Genomic DNA, 10,467 nt, shown 5'->3' on the forward strand with positions numbered 1-10,467 from the left:
AGAGAACAATTCTCCCACACACTGTATTGCTGATTCATGCACTGCAGGAGTACGGAGGCATTGCTTCCCTGGAGGATTACTCAGTTACTGGGGGAAACTGTAGGATATTTGTCCCTCCCTCTTCATGACCATTCATGAAAACACCTACTGAGTATTTTGCTGCTGCAGGCAGCCTCTCTGAGCTGTGTTCTGGCAGGAGGATTCTTCTCCCCTTCTCGTTTAACTTTCTGAGCTTTAGAAATGTAAATGGCCTGAGAAACCTAATGAGATTTCTATCTGTCCAAAATCTAAAGAAAGACAATGACTATTGCTTTTGGCTGCTTCAGACAAAAGGCTTCAGTAAAAGAGTTACTGCACATTGCTTTTAAGTTACTTTAGACCAATGCTGACTGTTGAGTTTCCAGCGTACAAGTTTCAGCAACAGGAAGACAACAGTGAGAACAGAAACTTGCCTGTTACAGTTGTATGTTAGATATTAAACAGATATAAATTATGCTAGCATATTAATTACCTTGAAATGAGTTTGCATTGTTTGTTTATATTAAGGTTTTGCTCAGAGAACATGAAGAATTCAGACTTTCATTAATTGCAGAGTGATTTCTGAGGCTAATGATGATCAGTGTTGAAACAGAAGTAGAGACCATTTCATTTAAGAAAAATACAAAGGAACAAAAGTATTGACTCCTGGAAATTGCTTCTGTTTAAAGCTATAAAAAGTCAGTCTTTGCACATGCTATGAAATGTTCACCACCCTTGTAGAATTAGATCTGACCCCCACACACCCGGTTTTATTATTAGGACGTTTTAAGTGCCCAACACCACAGGCATTCATACATGTGATTATCTTTACATACGCAAATAAATATTCATCAGTGGTGTTGCCAATATGTACAAAATTATTTACCTTCTTTAAATCCTGAAGGATCGGCAGCTGTCTTTGTAGCATAAAGCTGATGTTTAACTCCCCAGGTAAAACAGCTTTTCACTGGTGCTTACAGGCATTTAAAAGGTATTTAAAATAATGCTGCCAATTTTACAGAAAATATAAGGAAAATATTATTTCTTAGGGCAAAATTTTATATTTTCATTTGCCAGCTGTTTCCTTGAACACACCAAGCTAAGTGTGATTTGAAAACTATGTGAACATTAGACCTGAAGGTTAATTCCAATACTCTGAAGAATCCTCTGTGCTCTTTCTTGCTCCTGCACTATGTACAAATCCATCTAATTTCCTCTCCCCTCCATCCCTTGCTCTCAGGGAAGTGCTGTGGACATCGTTTTCCTTTTTCCCTTTGCACTGGAAGCCAGCCGGCCTCTTCCTCGCTGCCCAAAGACCTTGTCTGACATTCAAGCACCTCAGCTGTAAGTTGAGCTGCTGCTCTCCTTTGCTCCTCACCGGGTCCTGACTCCAACGGCTCCTCTAAGAATATTACAAAAACTGTACTGAAGATCCAGTTAGCCTTAGGCCCTAGTTCAGCCAAGCAGTAAGGCACAGGTTTAATTTTAACTGAGATTACAATGAACTTGGTTATGTGCTTAAAGTTAATAGGTGTATTATTAAGTACCATGAGGATCAGGCCTTAATGAACATGTGTGGCCTCACTGGCATGCAATGTTACACTTAACAGGGAATTAAAACTCATTTTGAAATATCAGTATTATTTTTATCCTACGTAGTTCCAAATAAACCAACTTTACCTTCTTTTTGTGATATGTTTATAGAAAATCTATCAATTTATCAATTAGAATATTTTTTAAAATGTCTTATTTTAAGTCTCAGTATTTCCCTGAAAATGTGTAAGTGCAATTTTACCATGAAATTAAGCGCATAAATAAAAAATACCTTAACCATGCCATCATTTTTTTCACAAAACTTATTTTTATTGTGAAGTCATTTTTAATTTAATAAAATAATTTTCTGCATAGCATTTACCTACAGTATCCAGACAGCTTTCTCCATTTCATTGCCAGGATGCTCAGAAATGCCAGTGTTCTGCAAAGCAGAAAGTGAAGCACTGCTATTTCAGATGCCATCATGTCCCCTCCAGAAGACAATGAAATACTTATTCAAGATTGCAGATCACAATACTGAAGTTAATAGAACTTTGTCATTCATATCATTTGGGACTGTAAGGCATTTGCTTCTCGGAAGGATTTGCATCCTTCCTATTCTTTAAGCTACATAGTATGTCCAGGGCACTTTCTATCAAAAGAATTTACCATTTCTCTTTAATCTGTTGTAGCATCTTGGAAGGCATATAAACCAGGTATTTTTCTGTTATTTCTGGAATATTAAGAATGTAACATTATGGAAGCAAACACATAACGATTCACTAGGATTGTCCAAAATGAACTCTGTTTTTTCCTATTGCTCTTTGCTTGGCTTTGCCCTGTTCTTTCCCCTCAGTTCTCTCCCATTCCCATTGTTGCTATCCTATGGCATGGTAAGCATTTCAGAAGATTACTTTTCAACTGACCAGACAACAAGGTCATCCTTGAACTCTCTATAGCCTGCAAAGATTACAGAGAGGTTTTTTTATACATCAAATTAAAGAGAAGGACTGTCATTTTGATTTAAAAAGGCTGTATTTTGACTGTTCTTCACACCACACTTAAATTCTGTCACATCTACCATTTCCCTCTGCTGCATAAACCATGTGCTGGATGTCAGCTCAGAATTCATCTGAATCTGTTCCTCATAAACTTGTCTGTATCCTGAATATTGATTTTTTAATCTTTTGCCCCCCTTCTAAAAGTTGTGCAGTGTCAGCTGTCTTCGTTGTGTGACTGCTGGGTCAGGTCTTGGTCTATGAAATCAATGGGGATTTTGCCATAGGATTCATTTGGGCTAAAGTTTCACCCCAGCTGTTTTATTTGTACCCTTTCTGCTTTGTTCTTTCCTAAATACACACATTACAGCTTTTAGATTTACCTCTCAGATAAAATACTTTACCTTTGTCAGATAAAAATAAATGGATGTTTTTAAAGCTATGATGCCTTTTAGCTACTTGAAAAACAGCAAAGGACAAAGCAGGGGAAAATCTGGATTCATTTATCTATTAAAATTTAATGCTAGGTATCAGGTTTATTTTCCAGACAAAATTATGTTATCACTGTAGAATTAAACAAGATACTTTTAGAACTGTATAAAGTATAGGTATTGATTTTCTGAACCATAGTATTATGCATCTATTGCCTGACAATGTTTGTGGCTATATCATCAGGCAATGGTCTAGCCTTTGTTCAAATCTTTGTTCATTTTTCTGATGAAAATTTCAAATTTAGCACAAAACCAAAGCTTACTTGACATAGAAATGTAAGCTTACTGTGTTTAGAAATGAAATTAAATTGTAACTTCCTCTTGGTTTGAGGGCTAAGGCATGCACACTGCAAAGCTGCTGTCTCATTCTCAGACTGGACATTATCAGGTGCTCGATCAAAGAAAAAAGTCAGCTTAACCTACCTAGAGCACAAGGTCTAGCATACTATGTAGCAAGCAAAGCAAGCATTCAGAAAGACTGCTCAAAAATGTGCAAGAATTGGTGAAAACATGAAATACTGAGTCTACACTCAGATTTTGGTTAAAAAAAAATAAAGACACGTTCAAATGATCTCAGCTGGATGGCTGGATGTTTGTGATGGTCCAATACCTCTTGGACAACCTGCTTGAGAACCAAGACCATCACCTGCAGAGTAGGGAAGAGGAGGGACCCACCACCCATGCCACCCAGTGTGGCCTTTGCCAACATCCCCACTGTGGAAAGTGGTCCTTCTTGTGGCCTCTGCTTCTGTAGCTCATCCCTATCAGACAAGGCTAGATAGTACCTGAACTGACTGTTGATTCCCTTGGGAAAAGAAACTTTACTCACCTTCTGTACTTTAAAGCAGAGCCTATAGAGTACAGAAATAGCTGGTGACAGGAGTAAAAATTTCATTCAAGAAACAAAGGCAGCAGGTGAGTATGTCTTGGCTATCTGTGTCTTTACCATTCCGCATTGTCATGGGATACCTGGAGCGCTCTGGGAAAGGAACATAAGTCTTTCCTCTGTTGTAAACTAACTTATTTGTGTGAGTTTGTATTTTTTTCTTCTCATTAGGCCTCATTTTAGAGAACAAGTTTTGGGTGTATTTTTTCCCTAGAAGTAGGATCTTTTTCACCAGTCTTCCCTTGGTTTCACATTTCAAGTAGATAATACAGTGGCATTAGCATTTTATCCATTGACAGAAGAGATGTACTAACACACCTACCAGACAAAGTGATTGGTGTATAGGCAGACACAACTGAAAGACATTAAAGCTGCAAGAAGATGGGCAAGAAAGAGAATAGGAGAATTTACAGCATCATCTATGCTACCCCACCTTTAGAAAAGCTGTGGAAAACCTATACTATAGCTGGGGTTTATTTTATTAGCTGTGCATTTAGTGCTTTTGTGACAGAGATGCTGTGATAGCAACTCATGCATAATGGAAATGAAGTGTAGGTATCCAGTATCTCTCATTGCATTATTTTCCTCAGTATTTCCTAAACACAGACTTTGCCCTTTTTTTTCATTTCATGTTCTACAAAATGAAGGGTCTTACATTTTACAGTAGGTACACACACTGAGTGAGGAGAGACACACAAATATTTGTAACATGAAAACTGCACATGCAGATACCTACCTTGTTTCTCAGTTTGTGCACTCAGTGTCTGAATTTGACACCTATGGGTATCGACTACAGATTATTAGGCTCTATTTTTAACTACTTAAAAAGGTAGAAAAAGCCTAGAGGCAGAAGAAATGACCTTTCAACTCCCATCAGAAAAAATGTTCTGTGAAATAGCCATTTTTCATATAACCTCAAAAAAGTTGTCATTTTGTTCTGCATCCTTATGCTACAGTCTTCATTCACTATGCTAACACCTTCGAATAAATATCACAACTGTAAGAGGCTGTGGGGTCCAAGTCCAACAAGATGTTTGTGACCTTTTCCCCATCTGCTCACACTGCTTTTTTTCTCCAAGGATCTTTCACTATTCACAATAATTCCCCATTATTTGGTTTTCATATGACCATGGGAACACTCAAAAGCACATATAAGACTGATGTTTATCTTTCGCAGCAGTTGAGGCCCTCTTCTTCTAGTACTCCCCTTCTCTGCTGACATGTTCTATTCTCCACCTCCCCACACACATTTCCTGTATGTATTTATCACTATTTTGATTCTTGTGGGTGTGTATGCAACCAATTGCAAAAATGTAGTTGACATTTTGGCCTCAAAGTGGACTGGTTTGTGGCTGTTCCTATTTCCTTCTGCTGAAGAGATATGAGGAAGTAGCTGAGAAAATTTTGTTTTCTGCTTTCACATGTTATATGCTTAAGGTCAGTGGGTTTGGCACTTCAAAGGAGTAGAACTGTTACAAATAAACCTCAGAGAGGTTTATGAAATTGAGATTAAGTTAATGAAAGCCTTTGAAGATTAAGATGAAGGCTCTGAGTACAAGAACCACCCAACAAAAAGACTTCATTTCCTCTGGGTACGTGTTGGAAGGCTCATCCAAATCACTGGGAGTTGCCTCAAAGTTTTACAGCGATAACAATCCCATTTACATGAACCCTACACATTTCTAATGAAAAACAATATTCTAGCTCTGTTCTAGTCATTATTATGGATGCTCTCTAGGAAATCAAACTAAAAATACCAGCAGATAACATTACAGGACTAAAAGATAAAGTTTCCAATCAAAACATGGTAAAATCAAAGTTGATTTTTTCATCAGTCCCAGTGGATATTTGGGGTTAATTCTGTATCATTGAGATGTTCTTGCTGATTTAGCTATGGAGGGGCAAAAGTCACAGACAGCGCAGGAAGAGAAACGTACAAGTACCTGTAGAACAGGTTGGTGGTCTCTACCAAGAGATTTCTATAGTCTACTTGAGTCTGTGCAGATGGAGAGTTGACTGTTGACTGTCCTACAAGGGATATGTTCTGTTTGCAAGAAGTCAGGACTTGCTGACTGAATAAATGCAATGCCAGTATTTTAATGGGTTGGGCTATATTAAAATAAAAGTGAAATTAATGTGCATAGCTCACAACCCTAAGAACACTGAGGTCTTAAAAGATTCTCAGAAACATCTTAAATTCAGCTGAGACTAATGTTTCAAGTATTTCATCACCGAGTGATTAACAGTTTCATGGCTATAAAAGAATATTTCACAGGCATCTTTAGCAACCTGACAATGTCAGGATTTGGTATTACAGCATTATGGAAACTTTTTTTTGCTGGTCAGCACTGCAGCACAAAATTTCTTATGTTGGTGTAATCACAACAGAGAATAATTCCTGGGAAAGTGGTTTGTTTGATTGTTTTTCCAGCCCATATTGTTTGTTCTGTCTAATAATCTATGCCTCTATTCAGTAATGATTTGTTTCAGTTTGGTGGAATACGTGTAAACAAATTTCAGCATAATTTCATAACTGGAATTTAGTAAGCAACAAAGAAGAGCCTTTTATGTTTCTTTTCTACTGATACTCTGAACTGTACCATTTCGTGTACTGAGTACAGTAGCAGAATCCAGAAAACAAGATCCAGTCACCAAAACATCTTGCCAGCAGGCAGATCTGGTTTTGCCAATGAACTCAAGGCAAGCTGCTTCACTGAAGGCTATTTCCTAAGGGCTTCACCTGAATAGGTTTAGACAATTCTTAGCTTGAACAAATACTATCTACCCTTGAAGTGGTACAGCTGGAAGTTCATCCAAACTCCCAAGTACCTTCCTCATCCCATGCTGGGGCAAGTCTAGTAGCCTGCAGCTCCTTATGGGCTCTTTCTGATCTCAAATTCTGTCTCAGGGGAAAATGAAACAGCACCTGCTATCTATGCTGGGTAATTAGTTTATGGCACACACTTTCTAACCAGCTGGAAATTCACCATCTGTTTTATTGTTGTTGATGGAAAATGGTGTGTGTTACTTCAGTTGAAGATTTTCATTTTCATCCTGATGCTGGGGAACTGCAGAACTTCATTAGTATCAAGCATTTAGTATCTCCCATTTTTTTCCATTGCACAGGCAGGCAATAATCACAGAATCTTGGATCCAGATGAAAGGAAACTGTCTTTAATTTCCTCCACTGCAGCTGTCCTGTGCTGAGGGCATCTGCCATACCTAATGGATGAGTTCTTGCTGTGGGAGCACTATCAGTTTTGTGTAAACCCCACTGAAGATTCTGCCAAATACTGCAGAGATCACACTTACTGTTCCTTAAAGTTTGACAGCCTGTCCCTTTCTATTCTACTTCATCTCTGCTTAGGCTTTTGTGGGAAACTCAGGAGATCCATAGGGTTTGTGAAACTAGAGTAGAGTTCACTATGGTTGCTGACAGCTGCACTTTGAGATTCACATACCAGTATATTAGAAATAATAAAATAAAAGAAAGCATTCTGATCCTGCAAACTGGTATCCTACCAACCAGGGAAACAGCCCAGTGGCTATGGATAAATCAGAATAGAAACCCATTTTAAACAGACCACCACAGCTCAGCTGTTCTTGGACTGAGCTAAAAGGGGTTTTTTTTCCTGCCATTGCATATTGGCTGAGTGTAGTACTAGTTCCTCTGCTAAACTGGATACAGACTCTGCTCTCTGACCTGCAAGGTGGTGGTAGAAAGCAGGAGAAAGGTTTTCTCAGCAGTGAGTACGGTGTGTACAGGCTGGACCAAGGTGGCTCATGATCCTATGTGGCACTTCTGTGTGCCTGGAGTTAGAGGACAGTTTTGTTTCTGATGCCATTCCAACAGGAGCTAGTGTTATGGCAGCACATTCATCTTTCAGAGCCTTAGCTTAAAAGTAATAATGTGTATTGGAGGTGTGACTGCTGTATATGCTGTGACTGTTACTCTACACTTCATTGTAAACTGCCACAAGAAAACAGTAGTCATAACGGGTAACTTTTTTTCTGAAATGTAGTCAAGAAGTTGTGAATATACAGCAAATGTGCTGTAAGCAAACTTAAGAAATGCAAGTAAAAATAAAAAATTCAGCAGTTCATAAGCAAGTGTAGGGAAAAATGTAACAAATCAGACATTACCTGGGAAACCTTGGCAGGAGTGTTTTTCCTGAAGCTCCCATTCTCTATTCCCAGGAAAAAGGAAAGGAAGATACCAGGATTTCCCCCATGATAAAGAAAAAAAACCAGAAAATGTAGACAGTTAACTAAGATGATACCAAAGGATTTCTAGAAAGAATTTTTGGTTTTAATAGTCTTGAATGACTACCACGCTACACAGACCACGTCAAAAGAAAGACTTCAGGCTTCCTTGGGGGATCAGATACACTTCTAGCTCTACAATGGGGGAAAGTTTCACACACTCCTCAAAAACTGTCTCTTGGCACCCGCTCCGGCGTTTCAAATGCATAAAACCAGTAGGGCTAGTAGTGAAACTAATGAGGCTTAAGACTCATACTCTTCACAATGCAAAAATGCCCAAAGCATAGTCAGTGATGGGAAGCTGAAACAAATTCACCATAAGGCCAAATTGTACATTTTTAACAGGGAGAGTAATGCGATTAAACTCACTCACATGCAGGACATTATTTACATGCAATCTTTACACTCAGGCCTACATATTCTACTACCAAAAGAAATGGTGATATGCAACACTGATGCCCACCTATGGCTTGTGTTATGAGAACAGATTAGACAATTTCTGCTAAGGTTCATTTTTACCGCTAGAAGACTATGATCTGCATTTATCAGACTATAGGATTTCAGAAAAGATGATTTTCCAGGAACATGGATAAAGGGAATTATATTGGTGTAAAAGAAGATAGAATTCGGCTTGCCATTTCCAGACATTCTGCAAAGCTTAGCGCCACAGGAATCTACTCTCACACTGTATCTCATGTGTGTACTTCATGTATGAACAGATATATGTGTGTATGTATATATACACATATATATGTATGTATAAATATATGTATGCATACATGGGTATATGTAAGTGTGTATGCTTAAGGAAAGGCTGAGAGATGTTTCCTGAGCCATAGAAAAGTTTTAAAAATTGTGTTACATAAACCAATGACAAAAGCATTCACTACATGAGTCATATTTTGCACAGCTAGTACTTAGAAAGCCAGCACATCTTTTCTTGTTCTGGGGCTGGATCAGATTTCTACTTGACCTGGCATAACACTTCCAGTGACTTTGTTTGACAGAGATATGGCATGAGGAATTTAGTTGCTATCTGATGGAAGAGAGCTTGGAGCTGTGTAGGCCCTATTTTGAATGCTTTTTGGGCGAAGCTGGAGTAAAGGACACTCGTCTATACACTGCCTTAATGAGTCATCATTATAAACAAGATTTGAAAGATATTTGAAAGATATTGAAAGTCTCATGAAGCATCTGTAGGAAGCTGACAGTGTAAGGAGAAAGAGTTTCACCCATGTAGCTATTAGAATTACAGATCCAAGCCAACCTTGTACTCAAAGAAGGACTAAATCTGAAGTTAGACCATGTTGTTCAGGGCTGTCCCCAGTCATGATTTAAAAATCTCCAAGAGTAAAGGTTCCACAGCCTTTTGAACAACCCATTCCAGTGCTTTACAACATTCATAGGGATTTTTTTTTTTTCTTTATATTCAACTGGAATTTCTCTTGCTGCAGTCTGAGACCATTGCCTTCCCTCCTCTCTCTGTGCACCTCTGAGAAGAGTCTGGCTCTCTTTTCTGTAACTCCCCATTAGTCACGGAAAACAACTAGATCTCCCCCTAGCCTTCTTTTCTCCATATTGAACAAATCCAGGTCTCTTAATTTCTCCTTGCATGCATTTGTGCCAGTCCTCTGATCTTAGTGGATCTGTGCTGAACTCTCTGCAGTTAATCTCTCTCTTGTACTGGGGAGCTCAAAACTTTAGTTTTCCTAGTTTAACCTCACTAGTGCTGAAACAGTAGAATTTAATTAACCATACAGAAGATATAAAGGCAGGGTCAATTGCCATGTAAGTCCAAGATGACGTTGAAAGTGTAAGAGCTGTTAGCAGTTTCCAAGAGTGGTCAGTATGATAAGTTTCTGAGAATCTAGTTAAGTAAGAATTTGTGAGATGGCACAAGAGAGGTCAACATCCAAATAAGATAAAAGACAAATTTTTACAACAGAAACTTGTTTTTCTATTGCCAGTATGTGCTAAGCTATTTTTGTTTCTTGCAAGACAACTATTTCATACCTTAGTGATTTTGAACAAAGTAGTATTTAAAATTTAAATGTCAGCTTGACTGGAAAAAAAATTATCCAGAAGTCACTAAAAGGAAAAGTCTGTGATGGGTTTTTTTCAGTCTTGTCTATAATTATGATTTTCTTTTTAAAATCTGTAAAACTTGGTAGTATATGCAAAAGGCACACAAGGGGCATGGAGATGATTTCAAGAGAGGAACTCAAATTTTATGCAGCAACATCTATTTCTCAGTGTAACTTCCTAGACAATTATTAAG

General features: G+C 38.2%; 1 long non-coding RNA gene across 3 annotated transcripts in view; it reads right to left on the reverse strand.

Annotated features, from left to right (window-relative positions):
* Positions 1-10,467, reverse strand: part of LOC141949860 (uncharacterized) — a 47,806-nt gene that overhangs the window by 32,672 nt on the left and 4,667 nt on the right. For 2 of the 3 annotated variants that reach the window (XR_012630867.1, XR_012630868.1), the window contains one exon: positions 8,070-8,113. This is a non-coding gene — a long non-coding RNA (uncharacterized LOC141949860). Of the gene's footprint in view, positions 1-1,859; positions 1,994-8,069; positions 8,114-10,467 lie in introns of those variants that run through there. The other variant, XR_012630871.1, reaches the window with a different exon arrangement.

The sequence above is a fragment of the Strix uralensis genome, chromosome 1 (assembly GCF_047716275.1).
Source record: "Strix uralensis isolate ZFMK-TIS-50842 chromosome 1, bStrUra1, whole genome shotgun sequence".
NCBI lineage: Eukaryota > Metazoa > Chordata > Aves > Strigiformes > Strigidae > Strix > Strix uralensis.